This window comes from Eublepharis macularius, chromosome 6 (genome assembly GCF_028583425.1).
Source record: "Eublepharis macularius isolate TG4126 chromosome 6, MPM_Emac_v1.0, whole genome shotgun sequence".
Lineage (NCBI taxonomy): Eukaryota > Metazoa > Chordata > Lepidosauria > Squamata > Eublepharidae > Eublepharis > Eublepharis macularius.
Window position 1 is genome coordinate 20470859 of NC_072795.1, and position 18774 is coordinate 20489632.

At 42.5% G+C, this 18774-nt stretch overlaps 1 protein-coding gene across 5 annotated transcripts in view; it reads right to left on the minus strand.

Annotated features, from left to right (window-relative positions):
- NLGN1 (neuroligin 1) overlaps positions 1–18774 on the minus strand; it is a 635824-nt gene that overhangs the window by 527226 nt on the left and 89824 nt on the right. The window lies entirely within an intron of this gene.

An 18774-nucleotide genomic window follows, 5' to 3' on the forward strand; every position in this document is an offset into this window, starting at 1 on the left:
TGAGAAGTGGGGCGATTACTCCCAATAAAGCATCTCTAGGATTGCAGCTTGACAGTGCCATCCCCTACAGAGTTAGTCCAGTCTATGACAACTGAAATCAGTCTAACTAGATAGCTGTGTTGTTCTGCAGTAGGGCTGCCAGGTCCCCTAGTGGGGGGCGGGTAATCCCCCACTCCCAGCCTCTGCCCCCTGCTGCCACTCACCTGGCTGGCAGGAGGTAAAGACCCTGGGGAACAGGTTGGGAGGGCAAAAATCCTCCTGGGCCAACATGAAATGGGCATGCTCTTGCCGGCCATGACAACATCACCTCCTTAAGGGACATCATCATGCCCAGCAGCTGGCATGCTCCCACCCCTGTGAAGAGTGGCAGCATGCCTACCCCCTGGTGTGATGACATCACTTCTGGAAGTGACATCATTGCGCCCATTGGGAGTCTGTGCACACTGTGCATGGACATGAAAACAGCTCCAAGGAAGTGTCAGGTTCATCCGTGCTCCCGCCAGGAGAGTAAGGAGACCTGGAAACCGTAGTCTGCGGTAGAACAGCAGGATTTGAGTCCAGTGGCACCTTAGAGTCCAACAAGATTTTCAGGATGCACGCTTTTGAGAGTCAGATCTTTCTTCTTCAGCAGGCTGAGACTGGGGTAACTCTGTATAGAATTTCACTGCCATTCACTACTAAAAAATGGCACTTACGGTCAAAGGAACCATGTCATAAATGAACAGGGTTATACAATTGGTTCACATTGTTTCATTTTTATTGATTTTACTGCGAGCCGCCTCAAGAGCCAATTTGGCTAAGACAAAGGTTTAAGGTAAACAGACACAAAGATAAGTCGGTAAGTCTGACAGCTTCCACTTTGATACTGAATTATAAAATTCCAGCAGAAATCCTGCTAAAATTCCTAGCCAATGTATCTAAATTCTATCACAGCATCAGCATTTTTAAAGAGCCCTTAAAAGGTGCAGGGGGCATGTCACATGGAAAAGGCTGCTTTTACAAAATCTGAGATACCATCAGTAAATGCCTTTCTGATGTATTGTAGCAATGTATTGTCGAAGGCTTTCACGGCCGGAGAACGATGGTTGTTGGGGGTTTTTCGGGCTGTATTGCCGTGGTCTTGGCATTGTAGTTCCTGACGTTTCGCCAGCAGCTGTGGCTGGCATCTTCAGAGGTGTAGCACCAAAAGACAGAGATCTCTCAGTGTCACAGTGTGGAAAAGATGTAGGTCATTTGTATCTACTCAGGAGGGGTGGGGTTGAGCTGAGTCATTCTGTAAGAGTTTCCCAGGGTGTGGAATGCTAATGGCGGGAGGCTTCACTGTAACCTGAGGAGGTTCTTTTGCATATGGATTGGTGCTTGATGTGCTAATCTTCTCTGCAGGGCTATTGTCGGGTGTGGAGTGTTTTGTTGGCCTGGTGTTTTTCAGAACTGAAGAGCAAATCAAACCCAGGATGAATCAAACAACCAAGGAAAAACAGTCACCTACAGGAAAAGTGTTTTTGCCATATATCAAAGGAATTACTGATCAGATGGGAAAGCTTATGGAAAAGCATAACCTTCAAGCAGTATTCAGACCCACCCGAAAAATACAACAGATGCTACGATCAGCAAAAGACAGCAGAGACCCCCTCACCTCTGCAGGAGTATACCGTATACCCTGCAGCTGTGGACAAGTTTACATCGGGACCACAAAGCGTAGCATCCAGACAAGAATAAAAGAACATGAAAGACACTGCAGACTTGGACAGCCTGAAAAATCAGCAGTGGCTGAACATAGCCTAACTCAAACAGGGCACAGTATCTTATTCCAGGACACCAAAATACTGGACAACACTTCCAACTACTTTGTCAGACTGCACAGGGAAGCCATTGAAATTCACAAGCATAAGCAAAACTTCAACAGGAAAGAAGAAACCTTAAGAATGAACAGAGCATGGGCTCCAGTTCTGAAAAACACCAGGCCAACAAAACACTCCACACCCGACAATAGCCCTGCAGAGAAGATTAGCACATCAAGCACCAATCCATATGCAAAAGAACCTCCTCAGGTTACAGTGAAGCCTCCCGCCATTAGCATTCCACACCCTGGGAAACTCTTACAGAATGACTCAGCTCAACCCCACCCCTCCTGAGTAGATACAAATGACCTACATCTTTTCCACACTGTGACACTGAGAGATCTCTGTCTTTTGGTGCTACACCTCTGAAGATGCCAGCCACAGCTGCTGGCGAAACGTCAGGAACTACAATGCCAAGACCACGGCAATACAGCCCGAAAAACCCCCAACAACCAACTATTGTAGCAATGCTTACCAGAATCAGAAACGGTATGAAGGGTTACCAAAAACAGAGCAGACGATCCTGTTAATATGGGATTGCAAAGAGTCTTTCCACTGAAAACAGCTGAGTATAACTTTGTCAGTTAATTTATATGGCATGTTTCTGACTCTGACAAGTGCCAAGGTAAGGCTAGGAATCTCTAAAACTGTGATATTTAATCAAAACTTTGAAAGCATCACAAAACAGCAATCCGCAAGATCTCAGGTAAATCAACCAACCAATTTCCTTCACACGCCCTCCAGAATAAATGTATCTTTCATCGGAATGCTTGTAAGGAGGGTACTAATTCTCCCCTCAAGGAAGGGAATTCCACAGTTCAGGAAAACTCCGCAAGAGAGAGATTTTATAGTTAACGATATCATATATTGTCTTTAACGCAGTCTAATGTTCTTTTTGGGGTGGGGGATGAATCAGAAACATATTCCATTTATCTGCTACAGATCAGGATTTTTGCCTCTGCTATGCAATAAATAATATTAAAAGGTAGATATTACAACATCCATATTTCACTGGCTGTTGAATTTTATCCAGTAAAAATGCTCTACAGTGCATCACACACCTCTGCTAACTTAGAAACATCAGTATAGAAAATGGAATAAAGAGACTTACTGCACAAAAGAGGAAATGATGAAATAGGAAAATCTCAACTTTACTAGGAACTTGGTCAGTTGCTTCAGGCGAGGCTGTCTCTCTCAATCTCAGCCCTCACCCCTGCTCCCATCTTTAATATATGGACCCTAATTGTACTGATCTACCTTATGGAGGTTGCTGTAAGGATAACTGGAGTAATGCATGCCAATCATTTTGAATGCTTGCATTCCAAACAAAATACTACAGAATTTTCTATAGAATTCTACACTAGAAATTTTCTATAGAATTTTACACTAGAAATGATGTAATCTAATATTCTGTTCCACAAACATGTATTTTCATTTCTTCTGCCCAGTGGGTTTAGGATGAGTGTTTTATATTATAGGCATCTCAAGAATATCTCGTGGCTTCTGCTTTGGTTTATGATACCATACAGAAGATTAGCATCATTCTACAGAGTGGCACAAACCTAATCTTGCAATGACCACATACGAAGCCTGTCTGATTTATCTGGCTTGGAAAGTGCAGTCTGTTATGACCTACATTTCTGACCTGATATTCTGGCTCCCAGGTGCCAAATAGTGCTGCCAGATGTCCTGCTTTATTTTTTTTTATCAGGATTTAGTTCTCAAAGTTGCTTTCCCGAGGATAGCTTTATGTGCATTGTTGAAAAAAAATGGCAAGGATGGTCAAATCCTTCATGAGCTTCCCTCCTTGAGGTCCTCATAATATTATTTTCCCCCATTTCCTAAGCGTTTTAGCGCACAAAGATATTTACAATCCTTATTTCATTTATCATCACAACAGTCATTAATATTTCCATTTAGACTAGGAAATGAAGCGGAGAGAAGCGGGAGAGAGCTGTCAAGGCCATCCAGTGATTGCATGCCTGAGGTGTGACTTGAATGGAAGAGCTCCAGTCCCAAATGCAGTGCTATTCGCTACATTACTCTAACTTGGAAAGTCTATACAAAAATCCAAAACCTTCATGCAACTTTGTTTGGACTCAAGTGGAGATCAACAAATATTCCCTATTACATGAATTTAACACATTTTGGAGTTGGTTTTTGGTAGCTGGTTTTGGTTCCCTGCTTTTTGCTGTTGCACTTATATTTTTGTTTAGATCGTAAGGCTTTTATATGCAATTTATACATATGATACGTATGATACGATGATTGTTATTTATAAAGATATTCAAAACAACAGCAATGAAGTTCATTATACAGAGCTTTCAAAAAAACAAGCATCATCTCTAACTCCTTTATAATAATTCTAAAACAATAGTACACGAGATATAATCTTGGTCACCGCGCATCACAAGGATCATTTGAAGAGATGTGCTACTAACAACCCTCAAGTATTGCTAACAGCAAAATGCTGCAATGTGCTAATGTAAAAGCTTTCCAATAGTTTGGTACACTTAAGGTTTTTATATAGTTTGCACATCTTTTAAGTACTGGAAAGCTGAGATCCAAGGTCAAAGGTAAACAAGGTGTCCTTGACACCGCATGCATATTTTGGTAATCTGCACTGTAAATCCTTTGCTTGAGTCCCAGGCCTAAACTAGAGCAGCAAACCCAGCACTATTAATTTCTTGGATTATAACTTTCTTCCACTTTCTCAGAAAATGCATCTGAGGCAAAACTAGAGGCTGGATCTTGATGGCAAACAGTCTATGTCAAAAGTCATATATGGCTATAATCTTTGAAATAAACAAAGATAATCCCATTTCAAAATATGTATATATCCAATCGTCAAATTATGTCCCCACTGTGGATTAAAAATTCCACAAGGAGGGGCCACATAGAACTTTTAGATATATCAGCAAACAATTAGAAACCATGGGCTTGCAGGAATTTTTTTTTTTAAAAATGGAGCACTAAACCCCCTGAAAAAGCAGAGCATGTGCAGGTGTTCTGGGGGAAAAGAGAATTCTCATGGGCATTTTATGTTGCCCAACTAGAACAGAGGGGAGAGGAGGTGATTTGGGGGAAGGATGCAGGACTGGAAGGAGGCACTGTAGGGCAGGAGGATAAAAGTGAGCACTAGGGACAAATAGACAAAAGACCCAGTGGGTGCCTGGGCAAGGGGACGAAGAAACACGTGGAGGGGAAATGGTGCAAGTAAACAGAAAATAGCTTGGAGATAAAAGTAGAGATGGGCACGAACCGGAGAAAAACCGAACCATGTAGTTCGTGGTTCATCAAATTTCACGAACCACGAACTTTCATGAACCTGCCCCTGGTTTGGGAACTGGTTCGTTTGGTTTGTGAAAATGTCACATCCAGGTCAGAAAATCATCACTTCCAGATCAGCAGAAGGTCACTTCCAGGCCAGCAGAAGGTCACTTCCAGATCAGCAGAAGGTCTGCAGGAAGTCCATCCCCTATTGCCTAGGAAACTGATTGATTGGCACCAGGCTGTCTGCAGTGACGAACCAAAAAATGAACCAAATGAACCAGCCTAAAGTTTGTGGCGGTTCATCAGAAATGGGATCTGATGAACCGCTGGTTTGCGAACCATGAACCGGCCTGGTTCGTACTTAATTTTGGTTCATATTTCGGTTCGTGCCCATCTCTAATAGAGTCAGAGGTTTCATATGCGCAAGGGAGAAGAGAAATCGAAACAGGGACGATGCCAATACATTCTCTAACAAATCTGTGAGACAGGTAATGGCCTACTTAGTTTTACTGGTAAGGACATGAACTCTGGTATCCCCAGGCCAACTCTAACATGATTGTCCACAACACTCCAGTATGCTTGCTAGAGGCATCCCAGTGGGGCTCCAGCCATCCAACTGATTTGAATATCAAGCTAAACCGTTACGGAGGACAGCATCCTCAGGAGCATTTTTTTGTTCAACATACTTAGGTTAAACATTCAGCACAGAGGCATTCAGAACAGCAGGAGCTGTGATCCCAAAGTCTCACGTGGCTGTGAACACAGACACAAACACACTGCCCCAACACACACTTCTCCACATTGTCAATATTGCTGGGCAGTGTGATTCACTCATCACTGTCACTGACGAGTGCCATCCAATCACAGCCTTCCATGACTTCTCTCACTCATATTACCTCAATTACAAAGTGAATTTAATAAATAAGGAAATCAGCAAAAGGAAATTTCATTGCTTGGAAGCTCCAAACGGTTTTCGATCATTTTAGCATGTCTCTAATGTATTGTTTGTTTTATTCAGCGGGATTTCCTATCATGTCTCATCACATCACAGAATGGCTTTTAAAAAAAGATGCAGAAGTGTCCATGGTGAGGTAGAAGGAAATAGTGGAACCATGGAATGCAATCAAATCAAGCTTAGTTCAAAGGAACTTTAGTAGAAGCTGGATTTTTTTCTTCTGCCAACATTTTGCGGAATGTCTTACCTAAGACAGGTCTTCAAAACTCCACATCACTGTCTTTCAGAAAATCATGCAAGTACCCAGTTTTCAAAGGGCTTAACAATAATTTATGTGTTATTAAATGTGGTGGAAAATGTTGTCAAGTCATACATGACTTGTGGTGACCCCTGCTGATATTTTCAAGGCAAGAGACTAACAGAGGTGGTTTGCCATTGCCTGGGTCTGCAACCCTGGTCTTTGCTAGAGGTCTCCCATTCAATTAATAAACAAGGCCGACCCTACTTACCTTCTGAGATCTGACTGGATCAGGTTCACCTGGGCCATCCAGGTCAAGATGTGTTATTAAATACAGAGGATTGTTTTTTTAAAAAAAAATACTGATCTGGAAATTTGTTCTGGGTGAAATTTGACTGTGGTTCTTGTATTTTATTTGCGCGGGGTTTTAAATATACATTTGCTGTTTCTCAGACAACTGTTAACTTTTAATGTGTATTGGCATTTTGTTGTAAGCTACCCTGTGCCCTTCGGGGGAAGGTCAGGGTACAAATATTCAAAATAAATTAAAGTTGCCTTGAAAAATTAAAATAATAATAATAAAAAAATTTAGCTATCTGGACCATCCGGGTTTCCCCCCAAAACATCGGCTGTTTTCACACATCTTTATATCGTGAAAAACGCACAAATGAGGGCATCTTCATGGCATGATTTCTGACGTCATCGCGTCATGAAAACGAAATCATGACGGGGTGACGTCAGAAATGGCGCCATGAAGATACCCTCGTTCTGTGAGTTTTCCACGATATAAAGACGTGAAAACGGCCATTAATTGAATCAATGTTTTGTTGTTATGGTTTATTGTTCTATGTATGCTTAGAGCATACTTGTGTATTACGGAATGGCAGGTTATACGTGTCAAATAAATTTTTAATTCTCCCTTACAGCTCATGGAGTCTTCCACAGGATTCTCCAAAATTAGGTCTGCTTGCCACCAGCAAGGTTGCTGTCTCACACACTCCAACCACACCTATGTTTCAAACATACATTGTCTTGACCCAGTGTAAATTTTGTTTGCTTAGTTCATTACTTTAAAAAAAATCCTGGGATTCAGGAAAGTTCTACTGCACACCTATCATTCAAGCAGGGAGTGACTTGAGAAGCTGCTACAGCTTTAAGCTCAATGGGGCTTATATAGAAGAACTTCCCAGAAGATTGTCCCCAAAGGGCAGCAGAAAACCATACTTTGTCTTATGCTTAAATTCATTTTTGACAGGGAAAAATGCTGGGGCTTCATTGGTGATTAGAGAGGGGCACGAATCGAATTACGACCCAAAAAATACATGAACCAGGCCGGTTCATGGTTTGCGAACTAGTGGTTCGTGGAAGCTCATTTCCACAAACTGGTCTACTGGTTCATTTGGGTTGTAAAGGGGCAGTTTAAATGGCCATTTCCCCAGGGAAATGGCCATATAAACTTTTCCTGCAGCTTGCAAGCCACAGGTCCCTTTAAACTATCAGCTGGCAGGCATCAGGGGGGATAGTTTAAAGGGACTTGCCACTTGCAAGCCACAGGGCCCTTTAAACTGCCTAAACCCCAGCCCCCAGCCCTACACTTACCTTGCCCTGAAGCAAGGCCCTTTAAACTGTCAAATGCCCCTTTCCCTGCCGCTGCTAAGCGGCCAGAAAGTGGCATTTAAACCCCACGAACCGGTTTGTAAACTTGCCCCATTTTGTGCCATTTCGTGGTTCCTGGTTCATCAAAACTCATGATCCACGGACCTCATGGTTCGGTTTTTTTGTGGTTCATGCCCATCTCTATTTGCGATATCTTATTTCTGCACAATGCACTTTCCTACCTATGTGTATCATTTTTAGCAAGAAGGAAGATGTATTTTTATCAGATCGCCACATCATTTATATGCTCACTGTACATATGCAAGGTGCTGGTTATCCTTGCTCTGCGGTTCATAATACTGCAGGTGTACAAGCCACTCTGCAGGTCTTTGTTGCTTAATCCCTTTGCTGCAAAAGAAATCCAAGGACTTTGCAGCGGGTCTTGCAGTTAATTGTATTTATTAGTACTTTGCAAAACGTGTGTGTGTGGCGGAAAGGCATGAGTTATTGACATAGTTATCTAGAGTTAATGCGGTAGCAATAATGTGAGTCACCAGAGAGCAAAAGCAGCATCACGGACTGTGCACGTACACAGCCCTTTCTGCCTCTGTGATTTTGTTAAAAATAGCAGTGGCCTTGGCCAGGCAAAGTTAGGGTGAGGCTATGAGCCTGAGAAGGATGCAGTCATAAATAATGCACACAAACAAATGGGGGCTTACAACCAAACTAGATGTTCCCCGACCAGGCCCAACTTGGGTTCCTAGCAGCCACACAGCAGCTGTAGAAAATAGCTATTAAAAAATAAAGCAGAGCCTGTTTGGGCTTGGAATGCTGCTGCCTCCCAGCCATTTTCCAATGCCAAAACAGAGCTGGAAGTGGAAGTCATTTCTCTGCCTTTGTTGGTCTGCATGTACAGAATATTTTGCCTGGAGTGGCAAAAATGGGAAACAACTGCCCATTCCGTCACTGCTTCAACACGGAAAATGGCTGGGGATGAGGTAGCAGCCTTTCCTCTCCCTGCAGCAGCATTCCAAGCCCAAAGAGGCTCTGCGTTATTTTTAATGGCCATTCCCTGAAGCTGCTATGTGAACATCTCATTTGGCCCTTAGTGCATGCTGGGATGTTGGCTGCAGCCCTGGTGCCAGGGTTTCTGGCGCCAGAGGCCAGCCTCACGCGCATGCCCCGGACTGTGTGATGACGTCATCACGCAGTGCCACCGCCGGCTGGCTGGGGCAGAGTGAGGAGGCCTCCTGCACGCCACATGCCTCCCCGGCCACCTATCGTCTCTGGCCCGTGGCTGCTGCGTCTGCCCGGGGGTGGGCAGCAGCAGCGGCACGGGGCTGGACGGTGGCGGTGCAGGGCTGGCTGGCGGTGGCGCAGGACGCACGCCTCCACCCCCGACACCCCCTCTGGTGCCCCTTCCAGCCTCGCAGCCCCCGCCTCATCACCTCAATGGTGGCGCCGGCCCTGGTTGGCTGTCACAAACAATTGTAAAGTCTGCAGAACATATATTTAACTTCCTTGAACCTTATCCCACCAAGACCTCTGACAGATCTAATATCACTTGTTTTGATCTGAATAGAGACCTTGCTTGGTTAAATTGATATGAAGGTAATTCTCAACCTGTTTGTACCCAAAGTCTGATGAGATCAGGAAAGCTCCCATACTCTTGGCATGGCATACTGTTTTGAGTGTTAGGTCTCGGACCTGGGACATCTGGCTATGAATCCCTTCTCTGCTGTGGAACCCAGTGAGCTTGGGCCCATCACAGCCTAACCTACCCTCACAAGGTTGTGAGGATGGAGGAGGAGGAAGTTAAAAGCCACTCTGGGTCCCAATTAAAGAAATAAGTGGGATATAAATTACTAAGTAATGAAAGTAAGTATTCCACATAATGTATAACAGCTAATTGCTCAGGCGAACGTTGTTATAATCGGGCATTAGGTTATTTAACTTCTGTGCAATTTAGTCAATTTTCGTTATGAAAACATATAATACTGACTTTAGTGCGTTGCTTTCTAAATTTGTAACTCAGTTTTTTTTTCAAATCTCTGTTGGTTGTATACCTCTTTAGCCATTTCCACAGGTCCCAGCAGAGTGCTATACTTACGGAATGAGAGCATCTTCCTGGCGCAACTTCTGATGTCATCACGCCATGAGAATGGAATCTTGGTGCAATGACATCAGGAATCGTGCCAAGAAGACGCTCCTATTCCATCAGTTCAGCGCTATGCTAGGTCATGTGGAAACGGTTGTGGTTTGTTCTTATTGCCTTCAATTGTGTAATCTGCCTTGAGTTTCCGGGTAAAAGGTACACTATAAATGAAGTAACTATACAAATACTATTGCTGGGATGTCATGTAAAACGTGCAAGCGTGCAAGGCTTCAGGGGTTTGGACATCTCTCGACGGGTTTGCTCACCCCCTAGCAACTGAATCTCAGGAATATCAAGAGGTTGTTTCCAGTCCAGTTTTTTTCTGCACATCTGTTTCCATTTTTAACCTTAACCTTGCAAAACAGTTTGATGTGTGCCCCTGCCCCCCTTCATTTACTCTTTAGTCATTTACTTCATGCAACGGACAAAATGGGTCACATCCTAGGAAAGCTTATGCCACAATAAACATGTTAAGGACCAGAACACTCTGTTGTTTTTCAGCATAAGGCTAATACAGCTAACCTTTTGGAATTCGTAGAACAGTTGGACACCTGACATTTTTTTTAAAGACTACATTCTGCAACATATGTTGGAATTTTAGAGCAAGGGACATCGAGTCTACAGCAAGGCAAGAAAAAATGATAATTGAAAGATAAAAATGTGTAGATCTGCTGGGAAGAGACTTGAAAAAAAGATGAAGTTAAATATATACGTTCTGCTTGCACACGGTCAATTAGAGAGAAAGCATTTTGTCAATAATTTAAAGCAGAAGATGTTCCTGTGATATTTAACTCCAAGTACAGATGACTAGTTTATGGTAAATCTGAACAGGAAAAAAGATCAATTCCCCAGAATATGAAGGATAACATAAGGATGTTTTACTAGCCAGACAAGTGTGGCTGGCAGGCAGCATTTGGACATTAAGCATGTTACTCCAACTGGCTTGTGGATCACAGCCAAATTTCCAAGTTCTAGGAAAGGTTATTGGGGCAGTGAAATCAACAGCACCATGAAGTTCAATCACAGTAGCAGAAGATGGGAGGACAAGGAAGGGACTGTTTAGGGAGAGGAACGTAAACTCTATTCCATGCACAAACCAGACGACAGCATACAAGTGTTCACGGCTTTCCTGGAGTGTAGCATTTCAGACTGCCTGCATAGATGGGTGTCTCTGCCTCTAAACCCTCCTTGCATGTAGAAATCTAGCATATCATAAAAGTTCAAATTAGCCTTCTGCTGGCAAGCTATTTTTTTTAATGCACACATTATTTACAAACGTTGACCTGCAGCCTGGCAATTGATATATATTTCAGGAAAAGCTTTAACACTCACTTCTGCTGCTTATAAAATAAACTGGTTTAGGAACTAGAGGTAAATAATAATCTTGCCATAGGGATACCACAAGGACAAACACTCGGAGGTAAAGTAAAAATACCTACACATTCCTTAAGTATTTACAAATATATTTTTGAAAGTGCAAACGTGCTAATGTGCTCAGTTAGAGAAGTGTAGTAGTGTACTGTAAACCAGGAAAACAAAATGCAAAAATAAATAGTAGGCATTAAATATTATACAATAAATAACAATAATTAAATATCCTTAAGTTATTCATTAAAAAATCCCACAGGGACACCACAGCATGTTCTCTGCTGCCATGCTGTACAAGCTCTTACAGTAGAAACTGGAACCACAATTCGATAACAGTGTCAAGAATATAGGCCATAAAAGCTGATTCCGCACACGTTGGATAATGTACTTTCAATGCACTTTATCAGTCATTTGAGGTGGATTTTTTGTTCCGCACACACAAAAATCCGTTCCAAATGATCTATAAAGAGGATTGGAAGTGCATTATCCAATGTATGCGGAATCACTCAACGAGAGCCTCTTCTGGCAAGAAGTTTTAAAAATCATCCTGGGTGCCTGTTCATTACAGAGGTGCCAGCATTTCTTAGCAGCATTCCTTGTAGCAAGAGAAGGGTGACTTCTAGCTCATCCATAAAGTACAGAAGATGACAGGAGTACTCAAACCACTTACTAGGAATTGGCAATTATTACTTGATATTGCTTTGTAATTGATTATAAATAGGTGCTCCAAAACACGGTCATAAAAAGCGTTACACACAACTCTTGTATACAAATATCAAAAGCAAACAGGCGGGGGTGGGGACTGAATTTTAGTGACAAAATGTCTGTTTGGAATTCAGCAATATGGTGCATGTGGCATAGTCCAAATTGGAGGAATGCCAGAAAGAACCCTGCTTAGTTAAGTGTCCCATTTTTATGGGTAACAACACTTCCGATGCTCAAACATCCCACAAAATCATAGGAAGTTCCCAAGTTGATGTGCTTAAAGAAAACTAGCTTTAAAAGAAATAAATACAACAAGGAGATTGAAAAGGTCCTTTGAGGATCACCTGATATGGCTCACACTTGATCCATTGCTGCAATATCGCTTTCAAGATATGCAAAGTGTCTGGTGGAAACGAATCCCTCTTTTACCCAGACTACAAAGCTGCAGCATGTAAGCATTTCTGGCTGCAATCCTAAATATACTTATCCCCAGGGCTCATTTCGAGGGGGAACGCACGGGAACGCACAGGAACGCAGTTCTGGCAGTTCCCCAAAGAGGTCACATTCACGTGGCCCCACCCACCTGACTCAGCCATTTTGGGCCCGTTTCAGCCTGGATTGGGGCCAAAACGGCTTGGATTGGGCCTCTGATGGGTGGTGGATCACTCTCCCACTTAGCAGCGGCCTGATCCTGACTATTTTGGGCCCCTTTTCAGCCATTTTCAGCCCCTTTTTGCCATTTTGGGCCCAATTTCGGCCCTGAATGGCCAGGATTGGGTCCAAAACAGTCAGGATAGGTGATGTCAGGGGTGTGGCATATGCAAATCAGTTATGCTAATGACACACTTCCGGTGGTGGCAAGGGGTGCAGCATATGCTAATGAGTTATGCTAATGAGTCCCTCCAGCTCTTTTTCTACGAAATGACCCCTGCTTATCCCAGATTTGCTGCCTAGTATACATGCTTAGGAGCACATGTATTTGACAGCTCTGCCCAATGTTCAAGAATTTTGCAAACAAGAAATCCAGGTAGACTTGCAAATTAACTTCTACAGATCTAGATGTTATATTATAAGGTAGTTTAATATTTTATTAGATATTTCTATAAGTGAAATCATATTGATATTATTTTTTGATAACTGGAAGGGAACTGATCATAATCCATCAGAAAAATGATACCTAATTAAGGGCTAGAAAATGAAAAATATAAGCCATTCTTGGCACGATACATTTACATTCATCATTTTTGCAGTATGGTGGAAGACTTTACCAATATGGTGGAAGACTTGTACCATTACTAGAATAGACCTACAAGAAACTGAGTGTTATGTCTCTTAATAAGGAGGAGCATTGATTAAAGAATGATACTTTTATTGTTCTAATTCAGATCCTTCGCTTATTATTTTGATGATGTAATGTTTAACCAGAAAACTGAACATGTAATTCAATATAGTATTACAAAAACAAACGGAAGGCTTTCTTCAAAATCAATTTGAACAAAATTCATGTCCAGTAGCACCTTAAAGACAAACAACTTTTTCTAGGGAATAAGTTTTTATTAATCAAAGCTCACTTCATCAGATACAAATAGAATGAAATTCCATCAACCATCAGGTGGGAAGGGTGTTACAAAGGAAAGCCAGCTGGAGTAAGGATGCACAGGTACCATGCAAAATGTAATCAGCTTTATTAGAGCTAGGATATATGCATAGAGGGGGGAAATGCAGAGAATTAGCATCTGTAATGGGATAAGAATCCTATGTTACCATTCAGCCTCGGGGAGGAAGTGTGTGTTCCATTGTCCTGAACCTGTTAATGAATTCTAGTTCAGCACTGTCATCTAAAAATCAATAAACTCAAAATACCCAATATAAACTAAAAGTCTTAGAAACGGTCCATACACATTTGCTTGACAAACCTTACAGCAGCTATATACAGGTAAGCCCATATGGGGAGAGGGGAGAAGGTGTTCGGGCATATAATAGAGCGCTTTTTTGGATGGAAGGACAGAAATGCAGCATTTCAGGGGCATTTGAGGATGCAGCTGGATAGGGGAGGTGAGAAAAAGCATGCTCCGTGACAAGGAATTGTTCCATTCACAGCCATACTCTGGTGGATCCAAGCCAATGTTTTGCCTCAGCAAGCTAGTAAAGCTGAGTCAGAATTAGAACAGGATACATCCTAGCTTACACTCTTAACCACTATGTCCCACTCACCAAGTCAAGGAATGTGTATTCCAGGATAAGCCAAATCACTGCATACAAAGTAAGCACACTCCCTTTAAAACAATTCATGCATATTCTGGCAAATTACAAAGGGGCACATCATATAATTTTAGTGCTAGAATAATTTTCAAATGACCGTCAAATGTCCCACTTATGATGCAAACATCAAAACTTCCCCTGGACACCTTAAATTCTCAGTATCATGCTTTATATCATACAAAACTGGACTCCATCGCATAGTCAGATGCAGAAGTATTAGAATTAAAAATACTGCCTCATTCATGCACCTCACTTGAGCCCACCTGAAAACACTGAAACAAATCACACTTTGGGGGCACTGTCCCTTTAAGGCATCCAAACTTCTTGTAGTTCATTGGAAGAGGGATCTCAGATTTGTATACAGACATCTTGGCACGGCAAAGCAAACTGCCATGAAGACTCTCTGTCAGTTTCAAACATTTTTTGTTTTCAGTGTTTTGCGCCCACACTTGTGGATTCAGGAGGCAGCCTGAATCCACAGAGGATAGTCTAGAGGATAGTCTACTTATACGTGAATCAAACAGGTAAAAGAGAACTCAGAAGAAAACTAACTTGGCTGCTTTCAACAATACAATCAACAACGTAAGTTATATCCCTGCTTACGAGTCCAGCAAACTGTGTATAGGAAACAGCAAAAAATTCTTCCAACATTATCTAGAAAATCTCAGAGCAGAAACTATCAGAGCACTTAGATTTCTTTATTTAAAATATTCATAAAGTGGCTAACAAAGCAATACCAAGATGGTCTTTTTGCTTGACACTAGAGTGCAGGTAGATCTGAATCTTTCCCAATATAAAAATAATGCAAAAATAGCATGTCAGGGAGAAGGCAACACACACACACATTTTCTGATATACCAGTTTTCTGCAACAGATCATCACCACTTGTGGATTTGTTTGTGACTCACAGTTTCATGTATTTGAGGTTCACAATGCAACCATGTGATGCAATCGGTCCTAAGCGCATAATTCCTCATGTTGGGTTTAGGGAGAGCAGGAACGTGCATGCTGGCCCCATATCCTGCCTCTGCACCACAGCTGGCTTCTCAAAACTGTGCCTATATTGGGAGGAACCCGTGTGATGAGTGAGTTTTATGGCACCTACCTTGCCTGCCCAGCCAAGCAACTCAAGTGGCAGAACCCACCTCATGTGCCCAGCTGGGTAACTTGTGTGGGTTGCACCTATGGTTGCCAGATCAAGGTTGTGAAATTCCTGGAGATTTGGGGGATGGAGCCTGAAGAGGGCAGGATTTGGGGAGGGGAGGGACCTTAGTAGGCTATAATGCCACAGAGATCACTCCCCAAAGCAGCCATTTTTTTTCCAGGGGAACTGATCTCTGTTGCCTGGAGATCAGTTGTAATTCCAGCAGATCTCCAGCCACCGCCAGGAGGCTGGCAACCCTAGTGTGCCATTTGCAGCACCTGCATCCAGCCTTGGCGGATTTCACCATTCATGGTTCTTTCAGGAACAGAACTCTTACAAATCTGGTGTGTGTTTTCATACACTCAGACAAACCTGCTCTCTCCCATGCTACAGCCCAGGAATACACTTGCTCCAAATGTGTTATCTTTCAACTGAGATCATCAGCAGCTGAGCCAGGTTCCAAGGACTTTCTCAGCCTCCTTGTGAGTGGCCTTCCTGCTCCCAGACTATCTTATCCTGCAAACTTACAACAGCTTTCCACCACATAGCCTGCAACATTTCCTAAACTGGCTGCACATATTTACTGCACCAGCAAAAGGCTGCTAAATCAACGCAATGTACATCTACTGCCAACTGTTCTCTGGGCCATTTTTTTACCCTTCCAAGATGCCTGTGTTTGCCTCCTATTTTGTATGTTATATTCCTGATATCACTTTTCTAATATCTCTGCCCTGTAACTCACTGTTACCCTGCCTCATTTGTGACCTGAAACTTGTATACCAGTTAGAGACCATGAATTTAGATTTGCTCTTCAATTTCAGTATTTTTTTTTCCAATGGAAGTGGGTCAGCCAAACAATAATCGTATATGATCCTCAGCTATATGAACCTCAAACTGTTTGCATCAGACAACACCATTTTTTTCTACCTGTAACCTACATTTTGCTACATTCACATCCATTAACTTCTGAGTTTGTCCTGTTTTCTGTTCTTTTACATTGATCTGCTTTTTTAAAAATCCTCTCTTCTTTGCAACAGTGTTAAGTTGGACAGAGTCCCACAGCAGACAAAGAATTCTCCGTCTCTTTCTATTTAAAGTACGAGAACATTTCTCAGTAGCATTCCCTGTATTGCAGGTGGAAACATTGACCGATGGTCACCTCCTCAGATGGAGACTCATGCTTTACTCAGTGTTTGACAATGAGGAAAAGTAGAGGAGCAGTCTCTCTGTCATCTTTGGGCTGTGCTCCATAAAGTTCCACAAAATTAAACAGAAGATCACTGAAGCAAAATCCCAAAGTTAAAAATAGAATTAATTCTAATCAGAACAGAGCTGGACAAATCCTCTTATCCTAGTTTTTTACTAAATGTTGTAGTTTTACTGGTTGTACTAGGACTTTTACGTTTTCTAAGCTGCTGTAGGGGCATCCTGTTCCAAAATGTAGGATAAAAGAATTTCAGCAACAAAACAAATCTCCCACCCATAAGAAAGTTTTAAGTACAGAACTCAGTGTGGTTCACTAATTTATCTGTGCTTCATTCTCATAGTAGCACAGACTCTCTTTATATGGAATATTGATGACACAAGTTTTTTTAAGGATAAGATACCAGGTTCTACGCTAGTGTCTCAAGTTCAAAGAGTTTTCAAAGACGGAATTGGGAGACAACTCTGCCAGAAACACTGGGACGCTGTGGCCAGTTGTACCCATGAAGCTTCGTTAGTCCAAGTAGGACCAGGGCTTTTTTTCAGGGGGAACGTGGGGGAACGGAGTTCCGGAACCTCTTGAAAATGGTCACATGGCTGGTGGCCCCACCCCCTGATCTCCAGACAGAGGGGAGTTGAGATTGCCCTCTGTGCCTCTGAGCGGGGCAGAGGGCAATCTAAACTCCCCTCTGTCTGGAGATCAGGGGGCGGGGCCACCAGCCATGTGACCATTTTCTCTGAGGACAACCCACTGAGTTCCACCACCTCTTTTCCCAGAAAAAAGCCCTGAGTAGGACCATGTTAATATCCATGCTTCTAGCATTTCTTGTCCATTCAATACAGAACTTATCTTCATAAAATAATAACCCTGCCTTTGGTTTGGTCACCCAGCTGGAAAAAGCCGCTGTGCAACACTGCTTATATATAATTTCATTATTCATTTTTATATTAGAATAGGAAAGCAAAAACAGAAGGAATAAAAATGAATTCTTTACAATATAAAAAAAATTTCAGAGCAAATTTTCTTGTTTACTTGTGCCAATTGTTTTTAAAGAAGCAGCAGGAAATGTGGTGTGTCAAAACAGAGGCTAGCAAAGCGTCTTTACATCTGAAATCCCATCACTGCACTTTGGTTAACTGCAAAAGCATCAGAGGCCTTTTGCGGAGTTCCTCATCTTGAAGGTCTCCCTCTGACTGGCAAGTCATGTGCTGAGCAAGAGAAGATTGCACATTGAAGAAATGAAAAAAAGAAATACTGGCATCACCATCTAACATGGCTTCCTGCAGGCTTTAGCTTCAAAGCTTCGTCTCTGGAGAGACCGAATGGCCTGTGAGTAAACTGGAGTGGCAAACATATATCCCATCACTCTAGGGAAGCCCACTACACCTCACGGCTCAAGCAGAGGGAAGCATATTAAATGAATTCTGAAAGTGACTGTCAGTTTTATACTCCTCAAGCTGCTCTGACACTTACAGAGTGTAGGTAATACTTTACACCTAATCTGAGGGAGCAAAATAAAAAGGGATTTTGCTTTTGGGTAATCCATACTGTCCATCATGTTGCATGGAGCAAATCCATCTCTTGCAGTCTGCACATGCGGGCATCTCTGTCTGATACCAGTTCCCTGCAAGGCTGGAGTTCCTCAGGCCTCAGACCGAGGATCGATGGGTGGTGCTGAGGCTCAGATTGGGAACATGCAACTTATTTCTGTCTTTATCCCACCCATCTTTCTGAGGAGCTCAGAGCAACGTGCACGGTTCACTTCCTCATGCTAACCTCTGAGTAATCCTGTGAAGTCGGTTAGACTAAGAGGAGAATGTGGCTAGTCTCTGGTCACCTGATCCACTTCACAACTGGGTAAGTTTTCAGTCCTAGTCAGACACTCTAACTACTATGCCACACAGACTTATGATTAAAGTAATCATAAAAAGCACCTCTGAGCATACATAAAGTGCATGTATGCCCACAAGCATTTCAGAGCGCTCTCCAAAACAGGGACAGAAGCATACCGAAGAAAGATACTAGAAAACAAG